Genomic DNA, 26941 nt, shown 5'->3' with positions numbered 1-26941 from the left:
TGTATTTGCATGTACATGTGTGTACACGGATTTGCATGCACGTATGTGTGTACACGTGTATTTGCATGCACGTATGTGAGTGTGTACACGTGTATTTGCATGCACGTATGTGTGTATACGTATTTGCATGTACGTGAGTGTGTACACGTATTTGCATGTACGTATTGAGTGTGTACACGTGTATTTGCATGCACGTATGTGAGTGTATACGTATTTGCATGTACGTATTGAGTGTGTACATGTGTATTTGCACGCACGTATGTGAGTGTATACGTATTTGCATGTACATGAGTGTGTACACGTATTTGCATGTACGTATGTGTGTACATGTGTATTTGCATGTATGTGTGTACACGTATTTGCATGTACGTATGTGAGTGCGCACACGTGTATTTGCATGTACGTGTGTATATGTGCATGCACATGTGTACACGTATTTGCATGTACATATGAGTGTGTACGCATGTATTTGCATGTACATATGTGCGTACACGTGTATTTGCACGTACGTGAGTGCGTACACGTATTTGCATGTACGTATGTGTGTACACATGTATTTACATGCACGTGAGTGTACACGTATTTGCATGTACGAGTGTGTACACGTATTTGCATGTACATATGTGTGTACACGTGTATTTGCATGTGTGTACACGTGTATTTGCATGTACGTGAGTGTACACGTATTTGCATGTACGTGTGTACACATGTATTTGCATGTACGTATGAGTGTGTACACGTGTATTTGCATGTACATATGTGAGTGTGTACGCATGTATTTGCATGTACGTATGAGTGCATACACGTGTATTTGCATGTACGTGAGTGAGTACACGTATTTGCATGTACGTATGTGTGTACACATGTATTTGCACGCACGTATGTGATTGTACACGTATTTGCATGTACATATGTGTGTACATGTGTATTTGCATGTACGTGAGTGTGTACACGTGTATTTGTATGTGTGCACACGTGTATTTGCATGTACGCATGTGTGGACATGTATTTGCATGTATGTATGTGAGTGTACACGTATTTGCATGTACGTATGAGTGTGCACACGTGTATTTGCATGTACGTATGTGAATGCGTACGCGTGTATTTGCATGTACATGAGTGTGTACACATGTATTTGCATGTATACGTGTATTTGCATGTATGTATGAGTGCGTACACGTGTATTTGCATGTACGTGAGTGCGTACACGAATTTGCATGTACGTGAGTGCGTACACGAATTTGCATGTACGTATGAGTGTGTACACGTGTATTTGCATGTACGTATGTGAGTGTGTACACGTGAATTTGCATGTACGTATGTGTACGTATGTGTGTACGTGTATTTGCATGTATATATGTGTATGTACGTGTGTATGTATATGGGGGTACAGCTGTATGTTTGCATGTATAGATACATTTCTTAGTACATACAGATACAGACAGACTTACCTATAACCATGTTTGGTTTTTTTTTGAGGGACTCATTTCAAGGAATTGGCTCACATGGCTGTGGGTCTGGCAAGTCTGAGATGCGTGGGACTGGCTGGCAGGCTGGAGACTCAGGCAGGAGCTGAGGCTGCAGTCTTGAGGCAGAATTCTTCCTCGGGAAACCTCAGTGTTTGCTCTTCAGGCCTTTCAACTGATCGGAGGAGGCCCACCCACATTCTCTAGGAAAGTCTCCTTACTGCAAGTCAACTGATTGTAGATGCTGACCACATCTACCAAATACCTCACAGCAACACCCAGATTCAAGTTTGACTGAGTAACTGGGGATGAGAGCCTGGCCAAGCAGACACAAAACCAGCATTGTCCCTTCAATGGTCCCCTCCATCCACCAGTCCTGGCTTTTCATCCACAATGGTGCCAACATGGACTTTCTTTTTTAAGATTTTTAAAATTAATTAGCAAATTAATTAATTTATGAGAGAGAGAATGCACGCAAGCAGGGGGTAGGGGCAGAGGGAGAGGGAGAAGCAAACTCCCCGCTGAGCAGGGAGCCCAACGGGCTCGATCCCAGGGCCCCGGGATCATTACCCGAGCTGAAGGCAGATGCTTAACTGACTGAGCCCCCTGAGTGCCCCCAACATGGACTTTCTTAAAAGAAAAGGCACCTGTGTATACATCTTGGGTTAAAACACATCTGTGGATCCTCACATTGCTCTTTAGATAAAGATTCCATTCCTTTTTTTTTTTTAAAGATTTTATTTATTTAATTGTGAGGGAGAGAGCGCAAGCAAGCAGGGGGGAGGGGCAGAGGGAGAAGCAGACTCCCCGCTGAACAGGGAGCCCAATGCGGGACTCAATCCCAGGACCCCAGGAGCATGACCTGAGCAGAAGGCAGACGCTTAACCAACTGAGCCACCCAGGCATCCCAAAGACTCCATTCCTTACCACAATGCGAAAGCTGTTCAAACTCCAGAATTTCTATAGGGGAAGGAGGTTTGGAGGCGCCCTGGTTGGGGAAGTATATTGATTTGTGAGGACTATTGTAACAAAGCTCCGCAGTGAGGGCTCACACAACAGAAATGTATTGTCTCACGGTTCTGGAGGGGAGAAGGCTGAGATCCAGGTGTGGGCAGGAGTGGTTTCTCCTGCGACTTCTCTCCTTGGCTTGTAGATGGCTGTCTTCTCCCTGGTCCTCACCTGGTCTTCATTCTGTGTGTATCTGTGCCCACATTTCGTCTTCTTGTAAGGACATCAGTCATACTGGATTAGGGTCCACCCTAGTGATCTCATTCTAAGTTGATTACCTCTGGAAAGACCCTGTCTCCAAATGTGGTCACATCCTGGGGTCCTGGGAGTTAGGACTTCAACAGACAAACTCCCAGGGCAGACATAAAAGGAAGCAAGAAGTTACTTGCTCTGAGGCTGTGTTTGCATAAAGTGATGAACTATTATGCAAAACAGGCATATGGTTATACTGTAAAGGATGCACAACAGTTTTATGCCAAAAGACAAACCCTATGAAGAGACAGGTATGTATGTGAACTTAATTTAGACATACACAGGTGAAGCAATAAAAGTTAGTTCTTCTTATTGATTTGGTTTCAAATTGAACCAATTATAGAGATTTTAGTTACATAAGCATATTTAGAATCAGGCTGGAATCACAGCTGAACATCAGTCGAACCAGAAAATAACTAAGAGAAAGGATTTCCACTCCCCTACCTCCCCCCAAAAAACCCACCCCAGAATGATTACTGACAGGACCAGGGGAGAAAATCTGCAAAATGACAACCAGAATGAAGTATTTTTGTGGTTTGGAAGTAGAGATCACTAAAACACTGGCCAGATCTGTGCTGTTTCTGAGAAAATGGCTCTCTTCCTGAGTTCAGATGGCAACGTCTCTACTGCTTGGATCCCAGCCAGGCATTTAGGGTTTGAATCAAGGGAGAAATTCCACAGTAGGTCATTGAACTTAAGTTTTCTCTAACTGCTTCTTCTCAGGGGTATCCAGTCAGAAATGTCATTCCCTTCTGACCTGCTTTTCTATTCAGGTTCGACCCAAATTCCTCCCCAGGTCGAAGGACTCCTTTTCTCACTCATGACAAGAGAGCATGGGTGAATATTTTTATAATCTTGGGGTAGAAGAGGCAGCAGCAACCATAATGCTAAAACCAAAACACAGAAAATGTTGATATGTGTGATTCCCTAACAACTGAAAACTTACACATAATGGGGTGCCTGACTGGCTCAGCCTGAAGAGCTTCGACTCTTGATCTCTGGGTTGTGAGTTTGAGCCCCACCTTGGGTGTAGAGATTACTAAAAAAAAAAAATAAGTAAACTTAAAAAAAAAACTGGATAGCAAAATCAAAAGGAAGAGTTTATTTCCTCTCTATCCAAATGACAAGAATGAAAAAAAAGTACAATATTTTAGGTTTGCAAATAGTGGAGAAAAATCTCGAAATGTTGGTAGAAAAGGTGGATGTTAATAGCATCATTATTCATAATGGTCAAAAATTGGAAGCAACCTATTTGGGCAATCCATCACCACGAAAAGAGGCATATGCATATCAAGGAATACTACTGAGCAATAAGAAGGAACGAAATATTAATTACTGGATAATTAATATTACTAAACAAAACACCAATACACAGAGCAACACGGATGAACTCAAAAACATTATGTTGGGTGAAAAAAAAGGTCAAGGCAAAATACCGAATGATTTCCTTTACATGAAATTTTAGAAAGGCAAAAGTACAGTGACTGAGAGCAAATCAAAGGTTGCTTGGTGGTGGGCCTACGGAGGGGACTCAGGCAAAGGGCACGGGGACCTTTCTGGAGAAATTAAATGTTCTGTATCTTGATTGTGATGGTTGTTACAGGACTGTATACCATTACTAAAATGTACCAAACTGTACACAAAAAATGGGCAAATCATAGTATATATAAATTATACCTCAATAAACCTGAAGGGTTTTTTTTTAAAATTTCAACTTTGCCAACCTTTGTTCCACGTTGAGAAGATCATTCTTACAGCACAGAACCCTGGGGTGTGGTGGGAGCAGGGGAGACAAATGTTCCCTCCTTCTACAGACATTGATTAACGGCCTTTTGTATGCTTGGCTGGGATCTTGAACCCACATAGAGCTGACCTGAGAGCCTAGAAAGTGCCATTCTCTGCAGCCTCGGATGCCATGGCAACGGCTGGAGCTTGCCTCTGCTGATGGCAGGTTAGTGCTCTTGAGGTGGACAGAGAGGCAGAGGGAGGCTCGGGGAGGCTCAAGTTTTCTCCATCAGTGCTTGCTTGCCATTGGTTTTTAAACACCTTAAAATATGCTCTTAGGTGAGGTTCTTAAGAAGGGGGCTGCAGTAGGGTATGTGAGCCCCTGCTTTTGCTTGAGTAAGAAACTGGCTGGCGGGCGTCGACAAGAACAGAAGCTGTGGCAAGAACACGGGGTGGGTCCCGGACTCCCGAGGAAGCCCACACACCCAGACGGGGAGGCTCTGTAGCCAGACCCCTGTCTTCAGGGTGAGTTTTTGGAAATTTGTGTTGGCTCCTGGCTGTCCTCTCTGCTCACTGCCATCTCGTCCAGTCCCCTGGATATGCTAACAATTTGCTTCTCCAGGATCCCCACCCTGGCTCCCCAGGCCCAGGCCCAGACCTCCCTCTGGAGCGGTGCGTACATCCCAAATCCCACAAGGTTTGGCACTTCCATCTCAACCACTTTCAGCACGGGCCTCATTCGCAATGAAAAGTGAGGCCCATCAGCACATCAGATCAAATCGCTCTTGAAGATAGACCTCAGCCATTCTACTCACTCCCAAATGCCTCCCAAATCCTCCCATCCTCTCCTAAAACTTAGATCGGTGGTCTCAAAAGTGGTCATATACATAAATAAACTACTGGAACTTCCTTTTTTTTTTTTTTAAATCTTATCCTCTGGAAATTTTCCAAGTTTTATCTTGCACATAACACTAAACATAAATTATTAAAAGTACATTAAAAGAATTAACAAAATCTTTCTTTCTAGGCATGCCATGGCCAGTCCCCTGGCATCTCCCTGCCTCCCCTTTCCCTCCTCCTGCCTCCTTCCCTGAGGCGAGAGTGAGTCTTCCATATCGCATCCTTAAGCAGAGCCTTTCAGAGCTGCATTAGTTTGGGCACAATTTCTCCAGTTACCAACCCAAATCACTCTTGTATCCTTTCTGTTTTCTTTGATTCCATTGCACCTACAGAAACTGAAAATTCAACCCATCACGGGTAGATCAGTTGTTCCAAAAACTGGATGGGCCTGTGAGAGGTTCTCAATGGGTATTTTTGCAGAGAAGATATACAAATAGCCAAGAAGCACATGAAAAGACAGTCAACGTCATTAGCCATTGAGAAAATTCAACTCGTAACTACAATGATATACTACTTTGCACCCACTGGGATGGCTACAATAAAAAAGACAGACAGTCATTGGTAAGAATGTAGAGAAGTTGGGACACTCATAAATGCTGGTGGGGATATGAAATAATTCAGCTCCATTGGAAAACAGTCTGGAAAGTCCTCAAAAGGTTTAAATATGGACTTACAATATGACCCAGCAATTCCATTCCTCAGTATACGCTTAAGAAAAATGAAAACGGGAGCCTGAGTGGCTCAGTCGTTAAGCATCTGCCTTCAGCTCAGGTCGTGATCCCAGGGTCCTGGGATCGAGCCCTGCATCGGGCTCCCTGCTCGACTGGAAGCCTGCTTCTCCCTCTCCCACTCCCCCTGCTTGTGTTCCCTCTCTCGCTGTGTCTCTCTCTGTCAAATAAATAAATAAAATCTTTAAAAAAATTAAAAAAGAAAAATGAAAACATAAATCCACAAACACAAACTTGTACATAAATGTTTATAGTAGCATTATTCATAATAGCCCCAAAGGGAAAACAACCCAAATGTTCATCAACTTATGAACAGATCAATCAAATGTGGTTTATCCATACAATGGACTATTATCCAGCCAGAAAAAGGAAGGAAGTACTGATTCATGTTCCAACATGGATGAACTTGAGAACATTAAGCCAAATGGGAAAAGCTATACACAAAAGTCATGTATTGTAGGATTCAGAATAGGAAAATCTCTAGAGACAGAAAGTAGATTTTAGTGTGTTGTCTAGGGCAGGGGGCACTAAAGCTAAATGCAGGGTGATTGCTAATGAACACGGGGAGATAAAAATGTCCTAAAATTGAACTGTGGTGATGGTCATGTAACCCTGCAAATAAAAACCATTGAATTATACACTTTAAATGGGTGAATTGTAGATTATGTGCATGATAGCTCAATAAAGCTATTATTAAAAAACTGAAAAGCAAATTCTTATTTAGTTTTGCTCTGAAGGCATTACCGAATTTTTTTTTTTTTTAAGATTTTATTTATTTGACAGAGAGAGAGAGACAGCTAGAGAGGGAACACAAGCAGGGGGAGTGGGAGAGGGAGAAGCAGGCTCCCCGCGGAGCAGGGAGCCCGACCCAGGGCTCGATCCCAGGACCCTGGGATCATGACCTGAGCCGAAGGCAGACGCTTAACGACTGAGCCACCCAGGCGCCCCAAGGCATTACGGAATTTTATTCCATGAGAGTAGGCTGGCATTATATATCACAATGTGGAATATCCACACATCACCGCTATTTGCACACCAGGACCCCAGATAAAGCCTTCTGATGGGAATCCAGAAAATGAGGGGGCAGGACATTCACCCCAGAAAGTGTGTGGTGGGTGAGTGGGTGGGTGGGGGGAACTGATGAATGATGGAAATCAGGAACACAATCTGCAAAACAGATGGCTAGTATTTAATATTTTTATGGTTTGGAAATAGAGGTCTTCAGAACACTGGCTGGGTTGTACTCCTTCCGAGAAAGCCAGTCCCTTCCTGAGTTGGATGGCAACATATATATTGCTTGGATTCCAGTCCAGCATTTAGCTCATTAATCAGGGAAAAATTCCATGGTGGGTTGTTGAACTGAGGTTTTATCTGGCAACTGGGCCCAATGTTGACATTCAAACTCCTTCTCAAGGACTAAGAGTCTCCAGTCAGAAAGGTTTGTCATCTAAACCTCTTTTCTATTTATTTAGGTTGGGTCCACGTCCTTCCTGCTGTCTTCAAAGACCCTACAGCAACACTGTAGGGTTATACTGTGAGCCACGTGTCTAATTTTAAGTTTCTATTAGTCACTGTTCTTCCTGATCTTAATTTTCTGTTAGCCATAAAAAGAAATAGATGGGATGAACTTTAATGATACTTTCCATTTAACTTAGTATGTCGACAACATTACCTTTTCAATGTGTAATCAATATAAAGATTGTGGGTGAGATATTTTGCATCTTTTGTTTATATCTAGTTTTTGAAACTCACTGTGTGGCACATCTCAATTCAGACTGACCACGTTTGAAAGGCTTACTAGCCACGTGGGACTGCTGGCTATTCCACTGGATAGTTCGGTCCTAGAGTTTTGTCTGAGCAGGAAAAACAGTGTTCGGGGCAGGGCCTCCATTTCACAGGCAGGACAAGGAAACTGAAGAGAATTTAAAAAAAATTTTGTTGTTTTTTTTTTTATTAAGTAATCTCTACACCCAACGTGGGGCTCGAACTCACAACCCCAAGATCAGAGTCTCACACTCTATGGGCTGAGCCAGCCAGGTGCCCCGAGAATATTTCTGAAGCTATGAGATGAAGAAGGATTTCCTAAACATGACACAAAAGTCAACGAACATAAAATAACAAATGTATCAATCTGACTTCACAACCCTTGAAAACATCTGTGCAGGAGAAACCTCGCGGTAAGCAAGACTAGAGTGGCTGCCCCAGGTCAAATCTGCAGAAACAGAAATGACAGTCAAGTCAATGTACAAAGAGTCAAGTCAGGGGAAATGCTGCATATCGAAATAGAAAAGCGGGCAGAGGATGCGAATTGACTATTGACAAGAAGATGTCTGTGTGTGCGATAAACATAAAAAAGACTTATTCCACCACACCTTTAATATCAAAACAGACATCCAAACCAAAAAGTAGCTGTCACTTTAGAGTGAGGCGAAGTCGAAAAAAAAAATCATTCTAAAGTGAGGCAGGTTGGGGCATTTGGCTGGCTTAGTCGGTGGAGTGTGTGACTCTTGACCTCAGGGTCATGGGTTTAAGCGCCACGTTGGGCATGGGGCCCACTTAAAAAAAACTGTACATGAAGTTCGGAAGGTTGTCGGGAATGGACATTCTCAAGTGCAGGCGGCTGAGTGTGGGTTTGGTGATCGGCACCAAAGTTTAAAGTGCGTGTGTGCTTTGGGCCTAGCAAGTCCGTTTGTGGGAAACCTGCTGTCCGTGAACACTCACAGATATCCAGGAACCCACAGAGTGGTTATCACATCTTTGTCCGCCAGAGCAAGCAGTTGGCGACGAGTGTATACAATGTGCGCCCCAAAACGTACTAACCACTCGTGATGTCACGTGCAGCCATCAAATGAAATAAACTCGTTCCTCCGGTAACACCCTCAGGAAGATGACCAGGAGAAATTCTCCACCACGTGGGCAAGACGACGGAACAAGAATGGTCCCTGCAACCTTCTTCTATTCGATAAATGGTTATTAATCCCCAACAACGTGCCAGGCACCGAGGGAGACATTCACAGTGATAGCACAGAGAATTTAAAGATCGGCACGGGGAACAGCTCTAAGGCCCATCAAGGGGAGCATGAATACGGATGTGCGTGCACACACACAAATGTTCCCGAGTCAGCAGGGATACATACGCCTCAGGAACGGGGTCTTCACAACGGCAGCAAATGGCTCGGTGAGGCCTTGACCTCACGCCCACCACTCTGCTGGGGCGATACCTGCTGCGTTTTAATCTCCTTCACTGCAAGCACGTGCTCTCCCTTCCTTCACATTCCTTCCTCCTCCGCTAATGTCCCCGAAAAATAAGGAGACCGAATGAGCACATTTCCTAGAATGTGATGCTTAACCCGTGTGCGCCCTACAATGAGAACTTTCTCTGACACGTAGATGTGTGGTGGGGGTGGGGGTGTACCTATCCATTCCTTCAGAAAGACCACTGTGTGCCAGGATGTGGTTTTGAACCCACACGTATTAGCCTTCGCAGGGCATGGAAAATTCCAGTCTCGAAAGCTCTTTCCTCAGCACCAGCCCCCCAAACTGGGCCCCTGAGCTGAGGTTTCCATGACAACAGCCTGAGCCACCTCTCCCGCTCCCGCTCACCGGCAGGGGAAGGGGGAGAGCAGAGCAGAGCTCCTGACCATCAAGTGCTCTGGTGGGGAGAAGGCGGGGACTTCAGGGTGGGCTGAAGCCCACTGTGCCCCCAACAGGGGTTCATGCCCAACTCCCCTCTTCAGAATCAATGTCCTCCAAACCGGGGTCTCTACATCCTCATTTTCAGCTTCTCGTTGACGGCAAACGCCCTCTGCCTGGAGAAAATCATGACGAAGGCAGGATGAGTGGGGAGAGTGGGAGACACAAGGCTGGAGGGGGCATCAGGATCGTCTGGTCTTTCGGATGCCATACACCTGGGTGGCACCCAGGAATCTGCATTTCTAACGGGTTCCCAGGTGACGCTTAGCTGGTCCACTTATAACACTTCGGGAATGATTGGTCTTACGCTTACCACTGAGTTGCGCTCCACAGACCAGCTTGGACCTCCAGCCTCTGGAACTGGGAGAAATTTAAAACAACTGGAACCGTTGTTTAAGCCCCCAGTCTGTGGTATTTCGTCATGGCAGTCGGAGTAGGCGAATACACCTACTGAGTCAGAATCTGCATTTTGGCGCAATTTCCAGATGCTTCATGGACACAGTAAAGTTTGGGGAGCACTGCTGTGTTCTGCTGGGTAGTGACCTCGGGTTAATAATAGTCCCCTTCCTAGCGGGTGGGAAAGCCCTTCTTGTTGAGTTCCTCAAAACTTCGACAACTGCTTGGCCCTCCCTTCATTTTGGCTGAGCAATGCCATCCCCGCCTTGGCTCCGCTCCCCCCTGGAGACCCCACATCTCTATCCCCAGCCCAGATCTCCCTCCCGAATCCTATCCATGTTCCATACCAGATGTGTGTTTGGACCTCCGACTCCACAAATTTCAAAATTTATCTCTTTGTCGACAGCAAAGCGAGTCTTCTCTCCAGAACGCATCTCCGCCTACACCATGGATGATTCTCCTTTGCTTTCTTCTGCTCTCTGACTCTCTGTCCTAAGGTGTCCCCTGGATTATAATCAATGGGCCTTTGTTCTCTGCACCTAGAATGGTTTCCAAGTTGTAGAATCCTTGAGATTGAGAAATAGTGAGTGTGAGCAATACCACTTTCCTAGTTATATGGTTCACATGAGGAATCCCAGTAGAGAAAGGCTCTCATCCAGACCAGAGGTTCTCAAACTTGACGGATATCAGAACCCACAGGGGGCTTGTTTGAGCTGAAAGTGATGGGCCCCACTCCCAGAATTTCTGAATCAGTAGGTCTGGGATGGGGCCAGAGAACATGCATTTCTGACAAGTTCCCAAGTGATACCAAGGTTGCTGGCCTAAGAAACATTCTTGACAACCACAACTTTCAAGTAACAGATAAGAGGAAAAAAAATCGAAAGGAAAATAGGTATTAAGTTTTTACTGTAAGCCAGACCTGGGACAGCCACTCAAGTATATACTCTAGAAATATGCATAAAAAACCATCCTTAAAAAAGACCGGGCACCTGGCTGGCTGAGTCTAAAGAGCATGTGGCTCCTGATCTCAGGGTCATGAGGTAGAGAGCCTCATGTTGGGCGTAGAGCCTACTTTGAAAAAAAAAAAAAAGAAAAAAAAACCACAACAAACATCCCCCACATAAATAAGCCCAATTGATTCTTCTAAGAGCGTGTGTTTTTTGTTTTTTTTTTTAATTCTTTTTTTTTTTTTTAAAGATTTTATTTATTTATTTGAGAGAGAGAGAATGAGAGAGAGCACATGAGAGGGGGGAGGGTCAGAGGGGAGAAGCAGACCCCCTGCTGAGCAAGGAGCCCGATATGGGACTCGATCCCAGGACTCCAGGATCATGACCTGAGCCGAAGGCAGTTGCTCAACCAGCTGAGCTACCCAGGCGCCCGGAAGCGTCGCTTTTTCAAGAGATGGTGCTGGAGCAGCTGGGTGTCCACAGGCCAAAAAAAGGTAACTGTGACCTAGATCTCACAGGAGGCAGGAGATGTGCGAGCCTACACGTGCGATAAACTTCAAAGAGCCTAAGACATACGCACGTGTGCCCGTGTGCACACACACGTAAGAGTGAGGAGATCTGAACGAGATGGGTGGGCGGTGTCCATGTCAGTATATCCTGGTTGTGATACAGTTTTGCACGATGTCACCACCGGGGGAATGTGGGTGAAGAGTAGGTGGATCTTAGAACCGCATGTGAATCGATAATTATCTCAAAATAAAAACTTTAAGTAAAAGCCAGCAACCAGATAGGTCATCTCTTAATGATGCAGAGTAACATTAAAAGTAATTCATTCATTCATTCATTCACAAAGGGCATGACTCTGTTTCATAGGTGAGGAAATGGTGTTGGGGTGACACGGGAGGATGTTCTTAGTCTCTGAAGACGCAGCTGATGTCATCAGGAGGAGAGGCGGCAACGCCTGGGCGTAAAATGCTGAGCTTCGAGACAGACACATCTGTGGCTTCATTACATGCTCATTACATAGGGCTGAAGATGTTGAAGCAAGGTGTTGAGCAGATAGGTAGGTGTTCATTGTACTCTTCCTGCTGCTATAGGACTCAAAAGTTTTTCCTTTTTTTTTTAAGATTTTTATTTCTTTGAGAGAGAATGAGAACGAGAGAGATCACAGAGGGCGAAGGAGAAGCAGACTCCCCACTGAGCAGGGAGCCCAATGCGGGACTTGATCCCAGGACCCTGAGATCAGGACCTGAGCCGAAGGCAGACATTGAACCAACTGAGCTACCCAGGTGCCCCAGGACTCAAAATTTTTCTTTCTTTTTTTTTTTTTAAAGATTTTTTATTTATTTATTTGACAGAGAGAGAGACAGCAAGAGAGGAAACACAAGCAGGGGGAGTGGGAGAGAGAGAAGCAGGCTTCCCGCTGAGCAGGGAGCCCGATGCGGGGCTCGATCCCAGGATCCTGGGACCATGACCTGAGCCGAAGGCAGACGCTTAACCACTGAGCCACCCAGGTGCCCCGTCAGGACTCAAAATTTTTCTAATAAAAAAGTTTAAAATAGGATTATTTGTATGGTTTAGAAATGGGAACCCCCAGACCTGCATCGGTGTTGGGCTGATTCAAAGTCAGGGGTTCTCTTACCTAATTGTTTAATTGGACGCATTTGGACACTGGCCAGATGTTTAGCTCATGTATCAGGGGACATCCTAGGGTGGGATTCTGGCCTGAGGGCTCATCGGGACCCGGGGTCCCTCCAGTGAGCCCTCCAAGGGACTCAGGAACAGGAGCCCTCCCAGCTGTCCCTTGGTCTAGTCCCACTTAAAGCTCTGTCCCCTCCCACAGGTCACTGCTCACAGTCAGCATCTACCATGGTCTAGGCCACTGCCATCTGGACCGGCCTCCACCTTGGCTTCGACGCTCCCACTCTTCGCCTTCAAGACCCTTCTCCAGCAAAAAGATTGAATCCTAGTCCTCACGTGTTGGGAGGTGGTGAGCCATTTGTCAATTTGTACAAAAGTTCATTTCCTTGACCCACCCCTCAATTCCATATCTAGGAATTTATCCTCAATGGAAACTGGCCCAAATGAGTTAGGAGATTAGGGCAGCCTTGTTTCTAAAATAACAAATTGCAGTCGGGTCGATAAAATATCCCCACCAGGATGAGCACAGAGCATTTTTCTAATCAGAAGCAAATAGTCCATTTCAGTCAAGCAAGAAGAAAAAAGCCTGTAGTCTGTAATACTGTGCTGTGCACTTACAAATGCATTAAGAGGGTAGATCTCATGTTAAGTGTCCTTACACCAATAAAATAAAATAATACAATATAAAGGGAGGAGACGAATAGTCAAACTCTTTTTCTCTCTCAAAATAAAGTCACATTTTAAAGCATATCTCATGACATGTGGAAATGCTCATGCATTACATAAAAAAGATGTTAGACTGCAAAGAATCATGCCAATTTCATGTAAAACTTTTATATGGAGGTGGATATGGAAAAAAAAAGACTGGAAAATGCAGCAAAATATAACGAGTGCTTTTCACTGGACTGTCTGGTTAGGGAAGAAAAGTCGAGCATTGAAGTCTGGAGCCCTAAGAACCAACTATTGGTTATATATATATGGATGTATATCCATGTCTACATAAATATTAATATTTATTAATAATAAATATAAATATTTCCTGCCTCTTCCCTGCCCCAAGTCCTAACAGGCCCCAAAGGAAAGTATGCATCTCTCCCCTGCTTAAATCACTTCAGTGGATTCCCTTTGTTCTGTGCGCAAAGGCCCAGTTCCCTCCCGTGGCGTGGCGGGCAGGCTGTAGGTACTCCAGGATTTCTACTAAGGCAGCGCTTGGGGAGGGGCTGCCTCTAGGCCCTGCTGCTAAGACCCATTTGCATGATGCTTTGACTCTCACAAGCTGTCTTTAGGAAAATGCAAATGATTTCTTTGAACAGATGTGCATGTGTGTGTGTGTGTGTGTGTGTGTGTGTGAGTACACAGAGGAATCGGAGTGAAATCTGTCTCACTGACGCGGCCATGACTTCAGTGCTCTGTGTAATGCGGTTTAACCAGGCATATCTGGAACCAGATGGCTATTGTGTATAAAAATCTGCAATGTGCACACACGAGCACCAGTCTGGGGCCAGGCACTCGGTCCATCAGAAGATGATGAGGCCTGGGTGACAGAGAAGCTAAGAAAGAAGAACACAGAAGGATGGAGTCTGGGAAAAGGATAGCTAGTGTTAAATATTTTCATGATTTGGAAACTCATGTCTTCGAAACAGAGGTCAACACTGAGTTGTTTCCAAGAAATCCAACCGCTTCCTGCTAGGGAGGAAATGTATGTATTGTTTGGTTTCCAGCCGAGCACTGAGCTAATGAACCACGGTGAGTCCTTGAACTAAAATATAATCTGGTGATTGGGCCAGGAAGCAACATCCAAACTACTTCTTTTCCAGGACCACAAGTTTCCAATTAGACATGTGTCTCTTAACTGATTTCAGATCTGGCCCCAATCCCTCCTGTAACACTGAGGTCTGGGGCCTTAATGAGGACCAGAGTTTCTGGGCACGGGGAGGAGGCCAGTGTCTGCACAGAGAGAGAGTTCTTTTCTGAGCCCAGTGCAATACAGGAGAACATTTTTGCAATCGTGGGATGGGGGATGCCTTATTAAGAGGGTCCAAACACAGAACGAAAGAGTATTAATTAAACCTTATTACATAAACACTAAAAATGTAAGAACATGAAAACCCCTGTCACAGTAATCAACTGGGTGGAATCACTGCATCACATAAAATCGAAGGAATTCTACTGATAATACCCCAAAAGTGCCAATGGGTCCACATGGAAAAGCTGAACGTCAAATTACAGAAGTAGAGAAGGGGCTGCGACAGGCAGGTCACGACAGAGAAAATGCAAAGGTTTTGAGAAACACGAAAAGGGCTCCAACTTTGTTGTGGAAGTCAGTTTGCATTCACAGCAGCAGCCGAAGGGAGAAGCAGACCAAGTGTCTGTCCGTTGACAGATGCGGGGATCAGCCAAAAGTGTCATATACACACTTGGAGACATTACGCTATGTGAAATGAACTGGTCGCGAAAAGACAAAGACCACGTGACTCCATTTACGCGAGGTACCTAGAGGAGCCCAAATCACACAGAGACAGAAGAAAGTAGGTTGTCGCCAGGGGCTGGGGAGGGGGCGTGGGGACTTAATGTTTCATGGGTATTTTAGTTTGGCCAGAGGAAAAGAGTTCTGGAGATGGATGGTGCTGATGGTCGCACAGCGTGAATGTGCTTCATGTCCCTGAACCGTGTGCTTCTAAATGGTTAAGATGGTACCTTTTATGTGTATTCTACCGCAATTTAAAAAAGCAGAGCGAAACCCGGACACCCAGGGCAAAATGAAGTGTCATCGCCTTGACAAAGACGAACAGACCGATGACCCCAGGAGTTGGCAAGAGTGGGAGGGAAGGGGCCCCTCGGGTGAGGGCAGAGGCAATCTGGGAGGCACAGTGTCCTGGAACTATTTCAGAAAGAGCCATCAGGGTAGCAGGCGAGCATGGATGCCCTTCGCCACGGCGACGCGGTTCCTGGGAATCTGCTCGGGGTGGGAGTCAGGAAGGGCGGCCTGTCTCCATGGGGGCCACCGTGACATTGTGAACGAGAGCAGGATATGAGAAACCCGTACGTAGAAGAGACACACAAAGGCCTCACCTGCAGCAGTGATGCAGCATTTTACGGTCAGGAAAAGGTGGCTTTTAAAAAAGAGAAACGGGGGGTGCCTGGGTGGCTCAGTTGCTAAGCGTCTGCCTTCGGCTCAGGTCATGATCCCAGGGTCCTGGGATCAAGCCCCACGTTGGGCTCCCTGCTCAGCGGAAAGCCTGCTTCTCCCTCTCCCACTCCCCCTGCTCGTGTTCCCTCTCTCTCTGTGTCTCTCTCTGTCAAATAAATAAATAAAATCTTAAAAAAAAAAAAAAAAGTGTCTGCCTTAGGCTCAGGTCATGATCCCAGGGTCCTGGGACTGAGCCCCACATCGGGCTCCCTGCTCCATGGAAAGTCTGCTTCTCCCTCTCCCACTCCCCCTGCTTGTGTTCCCTCTCTCCCTGTGTCTCTGTCAAATAAATAAATAAAATCTTAAAAAAAAAAAAAAAAAAGAGAAATGGTATTTTAATGCCGGGGCTGATGACTTGTACTTAATTCCCAATTTAATTCACTACTGGAGATGATGTCTACACACCCTTCAGCTAGGATATTTAATTAACGATTTAAGAAATATGTGGAGAAGGAAAGTAGGACATGAAATGGCATGTGAGTAATAATCCCAGTTCTGACCAGAGATCATTCATTCATTCATTTATTCACTTACATGTACCCCAGAAGAGCATTATCCAATAGAAATAGAAATATTCGGGCCACATACGTAACTACAGTTTCTAGTAAGCACTTTTATTTTATTTTTTACTACTTTCATTTTTAAAAAGCAGAAAGAATAAAATAGACGAAATTAATCAATACAGAAAATTTTAATGAGGTATGTAAAAAAATTTTTTTTAATACTAACTCCCGGGAATCCAGCGTGTATTTTGCGGTGATAGCACATCTCGATCGGGACCAGCCAGTGGCTAACGTGTTGGACAGGTCAGGTGAAGCCACACGGATTCACCTTTAGAGCTTGGAAAATTCCAGACTCTGCGGCTCTTTCTCCATCCCCACAGCCTGGCCCCCCTGCCCACGCTATGGTTTCCATGGCAACAGCCAGAGCCAGGCCCCGCAGTGAGGCATCAATGCTCCAGGATGAACAGAGCAAAGCAACTAAAACAAAACAGCTTGGCTGGGGGATGGGGCGGACTAGGACAAGGCCCATCAGACAAGCCCCCATCGATGCCTCTTGCACAGCATTTGTGCATGAAAAATTGCATCGTCAGACAGGGTCTGTACAAAAGAAAACAAAATTGGCTTCTCTGGGGTCTCAGCATACCCTGTTAGAAACCACAAGTCTCCCTCGTGATGAGCACCGGGTGATGTATGGACGTGTTGAATCACTACATTGTACACCAGAAACTGAGATTACACTGTGTGTTAACTAACCGGCGTTTATATAAAAACTTTAAAATAACAACAACAAAAAGAAATCCTAAGTCTCCCCGAAGCTCCAGTGATATGGATAATCTATTCCACATTTCATGCATTCATTCATTTACTCTTGTGATAAGAAGGGATTGAGCCCCTCTTATTTGCCAGACTCAGTGCTAGGGGCAGGAATTACAAAAACATCCCAAACAGGCAGAGCCTCTGCCCTGCAGAGACACTGTTCCATTTTCTTCCTTATTTGCTACATGAGTTTCCACAGAGTCTCTCTGCTAAAGCCACCAAGAGAAGTCTTTGATCTCTTGGAACGGACATTCTGGCAGAGAAGGTGGGCTGTAAACAAACATATAAAACGATGTTGGGATGATGAGTCCCTAAGATGAAAACTAAACTGGGGGTCAAGGGAGAGAAAGTGACATGAGGAAATCAGGGAATATCCGCAGGGTGTCAGAACCAAGGGGAGATATGGACAAAAGGAGGAAGCCATGAGAGCACACAGCAGGTGCAAAGGCCCTGAGGCAGGAGCATGTGTCAAGGGAAGAAAGGAAAGTCAGCAGGAAGTCAGCTAGAGAGAAAGGCCAGAGCTGAGGATGGAGAGGATGCAAGGCAGGGGCTGCAGGGCCCTGCAGGTCACAGTCCCGACTCTGGAGTCTCTCAAGAGGTAAAATTATTAAGATTGCCAATATGATTCACATTAATTGCACAACTACTGGCTCTGGGTTGGTGACACTCACATCACACCTTGCTTATTAGAGCCGCCCACTCATCAGGATGATTTTGAGGCTTGGGTGAGCCACTTAGGGCTTGCAAAATGACTAGCGCACAGTAAGTGCTCAATAAATGTTATTCTCTCTCACTGGCCTTTTGCACCTGGGGAAATGGGAAGGATGCATTTGCTTTCCCATACAGGAATAGTAAGACCTACATTTTAAAATGGGGCAGTAGGGAGGTCCTGTAGCCCGATGAAAATCACAAGCAACCACAAAGTTATTCTGGTGAGGGTACAGCCGTCACCACCACTGAGCCTCGACCAGCCACTGCTGCCTCTGGGAATGAAATGATCCAGCCCTGGCCACCTGCCCTCCAGGATTCTCCATCTCCCACCTGCAGATCCACCGCAGAGTGGCGAGGAAATCCTTACCTGGCCAAGGGCAAAACCCGAACCAGAGAAATCGGAATATATGTGTGTGTATACTTACACATTTAAGAAGCATAATGAAAGTAGAATTCTCACCGTTGATCTTAAAGTATTACTAGGCTTGGCCCAACAGGCATATCGTGAGGAGGTTACCATGAGACGTGAGGATTTAAAATGTGCACACCCAAAGAGTTGTGGCAGGCCAGGCCCCACGACCAGCTCAAACCACCATCACAGGGAACTCATTGCCAAGAGGGTCCAGACATCCAACCTGCTCTGGGATGCCTGGTGTTAAATCTGATGAGGTTTAGAAACGGACATCTTCAGAATAGAGGTTGAGTTGTATCAGACAACACCAGTCCCGTCCTGACTTGGATGGCTCATGAATCGGGGGGAGATTCCAGGGTGGGTGGTTTGATTGGTACCTGGGCCAAGGGTGGAATTTCGAATGGCTTCTTCTCAGGATGGTGGCTTCCTTTCCCATCTGAGCCTCGTTTCCCTTCAGGGCTGCATGCCCTCCCCCCAATCCCCTCCTTTAGCTCCTGGCGCTCGGAGCTCTGCAGGGTGGAACAAGGCAATGTTTGGGGAACACAGCACAAGAAAACATGGGTAAATGGTTTTATGATCATGGGATGGAGGAGGGGGCGCCTGGGTGGCTCAGTCAGTTAAGCGTCTGCCTTTGGCTCAGGTCATGATCCCAGGGTCTTGGGATCGAGCCCGCATCAAGCTCCCTGCTCTCCCTGTTCTCCCTGCTTGGCGGGGAGCTTGCTTCTCCCTCTCTGGCTGCTGCTTGTGCTCTCTCGCTCTCTGTCAAATAAATAAATAAAATCTTAAAAAAAAAATCATGGGATGGAGGAGACCTCACCAAACCCAGTGGAAAAGCCAACAGACATAAGAAAAACCTGTATTCAATCTGACAACATAAAATTGAAAATCCTACTGTTATGGGTTATATTGTGTCCTCCCTACAATTCCACCCCCCCAACAAATTCATGTCAAAATGCAAACCACCAGTACCTCAAACTGTGACCGTATGTGGAGACAGGGCCTTTACAGAGGTAATTAAGTTAAACTGAGGTCCTTAGGGTGGATCCTAATCCATCATGTCTGGTGTCCTTGCAAGAAGAGGAAAGTCTGCACACACACAGGTATAGAACGAAGACCATGAACCGTGCAGGGGGAGGGTGGTCATCTACAAGTCGAGGGGAGAGGCCTGAACAGACCCTTCCCTCGCCGTCCGTAGGAGGCACCAACCCTGCAGACATCCTGACCTCAGACTTCCAGCCCCCAGAACCAAGGGAAATAAATTCCCGTTGTTTCAGCCCCCAGCATGCGGTGCTTTGTTACACGGTCCCAGCACCCTGACACACCCACCACGGGAACGACTTAAGTGACTGGGTCAAACTTCTTCCAACACATATGACAGTCCAATCCCCATCACTAATCACTAGTGATGTCACTTCCTCTCACAGACTTAGCTTTCTAGGGTTGCTGTAGCAAGTTAACAAGACTGGGTTGCTTACAATAACAGAGGTTGATTCTCTCATTGTCTGGAGGTCAGGAGTCCAAGACCAAGGTGTCAGCAGGACGGGGCTCCCTCTGAAGGCCCTCAGGGAGAGGCTTCCAGTCACTCTGGCTTCGGGGGGCTCCTGGCTGCCTTTCTGACAGATGCACCACTCCAATCTCTGCCCCATCTTCACATCATCTCCTCTGTGTCTCCGTGTGTCTAAATCTTTCTCTTCTGAGGGCACCAGTCTTCCCTAAATCCAGGATCATTTCATCTCAAGATACTTAGTTAATGATACCTGCAAAGACCCTGCTTCCAGATAAGGTCACATTCTGAGGCTCTGGGTGGATGTGAATTTGGGGGGGTCATTATTCAACTCACCACAAAAACCAAAATAGAAAAAAAAGTGGGGGGGACTCAAAATGTTCACAGTTGTAGATTTCCAGGGAAGGCTAAACTTCAAGCTTCCCTGCTTGCCTCTTTCAACAGTCTAGCAAGGTGTTTCTGTAAAGTTTGCAAAAGTGAGATATTTTATTTTAAGATTTATCCATTTGAGAGAGAGAGAGAGACAGAACACAAGCAGGGGGAGAGGCAGAGGGAGAGGGAGAAGCAGGCTCCCCGCTGAGCAGGGAGCCCAATGTGGGGCTTGATCCCTGGACCTGGAGATCATGGCCTGAGCCGAAGGCAGATGCTTAACCATCTGAGCCACCCAGGCGCCCCAAAAGTGAGATATTTTAAATGCAATTGGTTGAAATCACCATCTGTTTCTACTTTGGTATCTCCTTCCTTACAACAACAACAAAACCTTACATTTGACCATACTGAAGTGGTGATGAGCATTTTCAGGACCTAGCTAAAGGCGAGTTGAGTGGGGGGGTAGATTTTGTGGAATATATGCATGTATAGGGTTGCAAGATTTAGCAAGTAGAAATACAGGATACCCAGTTAAATTTGGATTTCAGATAAACAATAAATAACTTTTAGTACAAATATGTCCCATGGAATATTTAAGACATATAGTACAGTATGTATCTATAATGAGAAGGTGTTCACTGTTTATTTGAAATTCAAATTTTATCTGGCAACTCTATTTCTGTGTTATTAGTTATTATAAGGTTATATATGTATGGATATATGTATATATACGGATATAGATAAGGTTATATCTATGTAACTATAATATAGTTACACAGTGTCATGTATAATAATATATACACATCTATCAATAACTATGAAGTTTTTAGAAGCTATGCTGGGATAAGAATCACTCCAGAAATTCCATACCACGCTAACCATACACTGATGCACAAAGGTCTGGGAAATTTTTCTAACCACGAGAAGTATAAAATCTGTAAGTGGAGGACCTCTTATCATTAATGCCTGGTCAAGACACATTCTTCGCCATAAGCAATTAACTCATCAGGGCAGTGTTTACATTAGGACATCCTGGAAAAGTTTTAGCAGGATCCCCGTCGTACTTGGAATAGACAAACAGCGCGTAAGGCTGGTCGTGAAGCCGCGTAGATGTATGTCTGAGGCGTCTGATCCTCAGGGAGGCCGTGGCTCCGGCCAAAGCGTCACATAACATTCCCTGCGGTACAGAGAAGTTACCCAAGGAAGCAGACGCCTCAAGGACACGATTCCCGCCCACATTCATCAACCTGTCAACTCATTGGTTGCGACAGCGAAACAGTTATCTGCACAGTCGTCCCGCACGTCCCAATGCAACGAAACGGCAATTTTAAAAAGTGTGGCGCCTGATCTTGTGTATGACTGAATTCCAGATCAAACTTGTCTAGGTTTCTTTCTCAGTCACATCGGATTTCAAAGGTGCCAAAAAAGGAAGTATGCTGGTGGACGCCAAATTTCAGTCCGAAAGAAAGAAGGCTGGCAGAGGCCTCAAAATATGAAAGTAACTAGAAACGCTGTTAGACAGAATCAAATGATAAGGAAAAGAATCATGACAGCCAAAGAGATGCAGATCATGAAAACAACTGCACAAGGCATTTTTTTCTTGTTATAAGAACCAGACCTCTTCCAAAGAGGAAATTAAAAGCAGAAAGAAACATGGAAACAATAGCAAATAAAAAAACACAACTTTCAGGTCACCAAAAAAAAAAAAAAGAAACCTGTAAGGAGGTGCGCACTAGCTTTGTTTCATCTGCTGTGTTTAGTAAGGACCACGAGCTTTCCCTGTGCTCTGTGGTGATGAGCAATATTCAACACTGTTGAAAAACTGGTGTTTGTGTGTTTCTCCCCCAAAGTGTGAGCTCGGTGGTATTTGCAGAGTCCACTGAACAATGACAATACACAGTCCGTCACAAGATCCAGCCTCGTCCTTTTGAGCACTGAAGTTTTCCTATCACTGTTTTGTTTGTAAACGGTTTTCAACTGGGATAGCATCACTTGCATCAAATAGGTTTTCAAACTGGGTAAATATATACAGATGATGGAGATTTTGCATCGAGTGCAGCAGGCTGTGTTTACTCAGATGATTCATTATTCAAATAAAGATGCACTAGACCCGACAAGAAGGAATATTTATTCTCCAGCTAACAAAAATTTCATGGGTGTTATTACTATACTCATCATGCGCACTTAGGGGGAAAAAAGTCAAAGTGAGAAAACTAATGTGCCTTATTTAAACAAAACCGTATATAAAGAACACATTAAAATAATGGGGGAACCGCTCACAAAAGGAAGTGGCAAATCAAGCACTCTAAGCCAGACGCCAAATGTAACTCCAGCTTTAGGATTCTGCAGGAATGTGACAGGGACTGATGAGATGGGGATTTACTTGGTTTGTCATAATATAAAAATCCATGAGAGATTTTGGGGGGCCGGAGGGGGGTACTTTTCTGGGTCTTGAAAACCATCTATCTGAGATGTTATTCAACAAAGTGAAACAAATTCTAAATGACTGTAATGCACCATGAACAACATTCTTGGTCAGCATATGACAATGCAGCTGTTGTGAAATTTGAACAACTCTCTTCACAAACACTGATAAATCTGCAGGAATGTACCATATGCCACTCATTCCCTTAATCTCGGCAGTGAAAGAGCCACCTCTCGGGTCCTGAGGTCATTGACCCCCATCTCTGCGTTTTGCAACAGTGACACGTTCTCTCTTTAGGTTCATCTCATTTAAAAAAAAAATTAACTGGTACGATATACATAATATAAAATTTACCATCCTAACCATTTGTTAGTGTACATGTCAGTCGTAATTACATGCACATTGTTGCAACCCCCCTCCAGAACTTTCTCATCTTGCAAAACTAAAACTCTGTCCCCTTTAAACACTAACTCCCCATTTCCCCTCGGCCTCCACCCCAGGGTCATGACCATGCTACTCTGTCTCTGAATCTGACTACTTTAGGTACCTCATAAAAGTCTTTTTGTATGACCATCCTAGACCAAAGGCTACATTTTTCTAAGAAGAATTCTGTTAACAAAATAAGAGGAAGTAACAGATGAGTGTGCAGTTAAAATAAAATAAAATAAAACCCACATAGGAGAAGAAGTATCACAGAGATGTATCAATCAGCTAATTAATAAAACATTTTATGTCATGTGTTTTATTTTGTGATACATTATAGTATTTGAGCAACTTGCGGTGGTGATGTGAGGGATTTGTTGTGATTTCTGTACAGATTCTAAATAAATTTTCACATCTGTACCAAGTTTTCATATTTATCATTTTGTATTCTTTTCCTCAAAGAGGGTCCCCCAAATTGTAAGGCTTCAGGCCCCACAGAACCTGGATCTACTCCCAGTCCAATGTTAAATAACACCTGCCTTGTGTTCCAAAACCCAGACTTTGAAACCGAAATGAAATGTCATTACCCCCAGCAGGCAGACGAAGATGGAAGACCTGATACCACCCAAGGTTGACAAGAGGGTGAAAAACTGGACATCTTCACAGCCGGCTGTGGGAGAACACAGTGGTTCATCCTTTCTGGCAAACATTCTGGCAATGATTGCAGAAGTTTAAAACGCACGTGTCCTTTGATCCAATAATTTCACATCTGGGAATCTACTCCTGCCCATTTGAACCCACACACCAGCCACTCACCTACATGGGGGTTAGGATAGGATAACATTGTCTACGAACGCAAGAAATGAAAAACAAGTTCATGAAACATATCCCCAAGGATGTCCGGAGCCAATTCTTTAAAAACAAAGGCTATTTTTAAAAGAATCTTTAATGTCCTGAGAGCATGTTACAAGAAAAAGGATAAAAACTCACATATGGGCCACAAACCCACTTTTCTGCAAAAATAATCCACTCACTCAGTATTTATATATGATCACCTACAAACTGTACTGAGCATTTTCTATCTGCTAGACACTCCGAAGGCTTTGGAGACCAAGGACAGAACACGTCTCTGCCCTCGTGGGGCTTCCTCTTAGCGGGAGACGCAGAAAACAAACTACCCATCCAGAAAGCGACAGAGGAATATAGATAGTTTGAAACGATGCATTTCGTAGCAGCTGCTAATTTCATTCCCGGACAAATACCCTGGAGAAACTCTCCATCTGTGAGCAAGGAGACAAATGCCAGAGTGGACAGAGCAACGGTGATTATCTGACAAATACTTGTTGTGGGCCAACTTCCCGAATGTTGCTTTGTAAGAGCAAACACCTGCGGTGGGAGTGCGGAATCCAACTCTTCCCCAAAGAGAGAGAATGAACACATGAAAGAGAGAGTATGCACATCATAGCACACTGTAGCCATGTAAGAGACTAATCAGAGCCCCGAGTTTCAACACGAACACGTCTCAAGAACACGACCGCTGCATAATGGAAGGAAGACACAAAAGGATGCCAGGCATTCAACACCTCCAAGCTGCCAATCACATCTCCCCGAGAGACGAGAGATGCGCTCTGCTCGGCAGTTGTCTGAAACGATCTTTTTTCTTTGCTTGTTTACAGCTCTTAGGTGCTGTTTTGGCTTCCACCTTCCATAATTCAATTAGTGAGAGCAGCTAAATGAGTGGGGGGTCCGCTGGAATCAAATGCCCACTGCCTGGATTCCTGCCCCTCAGTGAAGACTGCTCTGCGAGTATCATTAGACTTGCTGATCTCTCTTTCAAGAAGCATACAGAGACATGACAACTACATGCTGGGAGTTTTTTTTTTTTCCCTAATCCGTACCTATTTACCTCTACAGCCTGGAAAATTCCAGTCAGTTCCACTGTTCCCTCCCCTCCTATGCGGGGCTGCAGTTTCCATGGCAACGGGTAAGCCAGCAGGTACCAGCATGAACAAAGCGGTGTTGCTGATAATAAAATTGCCTGGTGGGGGGGGATGGGGAGGATTTTGGCAGGACTGACGCCTCCCCCACCCCCAAACTGTGGCTCTTAATTTCAGAGCAGCTTCTTGTGATTGAAAATCTTACACACACACACATACACACACACAGCCCGTGACAAAAGTATGATTTGGAGAATCTAATTCCCGTGGGGATGGAGAGGAAGGAGTATGTGGGGAGGCTGAGCGGCCCTGGCCGGCCAGCACCTGCATACAGTGGTGCATAATGTGGCCCCTCCATGCAGCAGTAGGGGCAGCACCCAGGGAATTGTGACTTTAATGAACCCTCCAGGTGCATCTGGCACTTGTCCAGCTTTAGAACCACTGGTCTGCACGGCTGATCAACCTGATTAACGCCTTATCAGGGTTGACCATGTTCACCCCATTATTTCCCATCGGATAAGAAAGACCTTCCCATGTAGCCCTCGGGTCTCTGGATATTCTCTCCCCGTTAAATCCTGAGATAGCCCCTCTCCCCACACTCCCTGCCACACTCATATCTGCCTCCTGACGTCTCTCCTTTTTCTCCCCATCTCCAACCAGCTTCTAAGCTCCTCACACACTCAAATGCCAGGAAGGGGTACTGGGGAGGGAGGGACTGCTTAGTTGGTTCCGGGGGGGGGGTCCTTTTGGGGTGATGAAAAAAGACTTTGCAACTACGTGGAGGTGATGGTCGCCCAACCTGGTAACACTAAATGCCACTGAATCATTCTTTAAAATAGTTAATTTTACAATATCTGAATTTCACCTCCATATATTTATTAAAAAAAAAAAACCCACTTCGAATTCATCACATTTCAAATACGGTCACATCATTTACAAAAAACCTAGTCAATCAGAAAGTTGGGTCATGATTCTCTTTAAACCAGTGCTACCCAATAGAAAATATAGTCCAACTCATGTATATAATCGAAAACTTTCTAGTAAACAGGAAATTTTCCAGGACACAAAGAAACAGTTACAATTAGTCTGAATAACACAAAATGTTTTATCTCACTCACCATGCCTGAAAACTGTCCTTTGTCTGTCCTGGATAAAACATGAACGTCAATGCGAACTCTCCGTCTCCAGAGCCCGCCAGTCCATCGATTCCCAAGTCTTGTTGATTCTGCCTCAGAAACAGGTGTTCCATCCGCCTGCCCTACTGATCTCTTCTTCAGATCACCGCAAAAACATGGTCAAGCCACCTCCTGCTGATGCCTTTTCACGAAATCCCTGTTGGTCTTAGAAAAAATTCCACCCTCCTCATGACAGCCTACAAACCACCACAGTGACCCCAGATTTTCTTTCTAGAGAAATTTGGGGGCACCAGCTACGTTGGAAGGGGCTCTGTGGAATTTTCCTTGAAGCTGGGTCCACACAAAGTCCTGAACCATTAGGCTCTATACCTGGAGTGGGCTTTTTTCTGTAAAGAACCAGATAGTAAATGTTTTGGGCTTTGCAGGGCCATGTAGACTCTGACTCAACTTTTCAACTCTGCCACTGGATCGTGCAAGCAAATGCAGGCGATAGTAACGAATGAGCATGGCCGTGTTCCAATAAAACTTTATTTATGGACACATTTCTCCATCTCCCTGACTGCTGCGTCTCAGCCACCTCTCCATCCTCTCTCTCCCGTGTGCTGCAGACATTTCTTCGCTGGTCTCCTCTGTACCATCTCTGGTCTTCAGTTAATTTTCCTGACAAGCATCAGGGTAGATTTAGCAAAGGGAAATTTGGTCAGCAGATGACATTGCTTTTTAGATATATACCGAGTTCTTTATGGGGATCTACAAGCA

General features: G+C 45.1%; 1 long non-coding RNA gene across 1 annotated transcript in view; it reads right to left on the bottom strand.

Moving 5' to 3' along the window:
• Positions 1-26393, bottom strand: part of LOC123856240 (uncharacterized) — a 51852-nt gene extending 25459 nt beyond the window's left edge. Inside the window, exon 1 of the long non-coding RNA XR_006793658.1 lies at positions 26165-26393. This is a non-coding gene — a long non-coding RNA (uncharacterized LOC123856240). The remainder of the gene's footprint in view (positions 1-26164) is intronic.
• Positions 26394-26941: the final 548 nt, after the last annotated feature.

The sequence above is a fragment of the Mirounga angustirostris genome, unplaced genomic scaffold (genome assembly GCF_029215605.1).
Source record: "Mirounga angustirostris isolate CCGP_5_RB_7025 unplaced genomic scaffold, mMirAng1.0.hap1 SCAF_16, whole genome shotgun sequence".
NCBI lineage: Eukaryota > Metazoa > Chordata > Mammalia > Carnivora > Phocidae > Mirounga > Mirounga angustirostris.
Note: the sequence above shows the minus strand (reverse complement) of the source record. Positions and strands in the feature narration are given on the sequence as shown.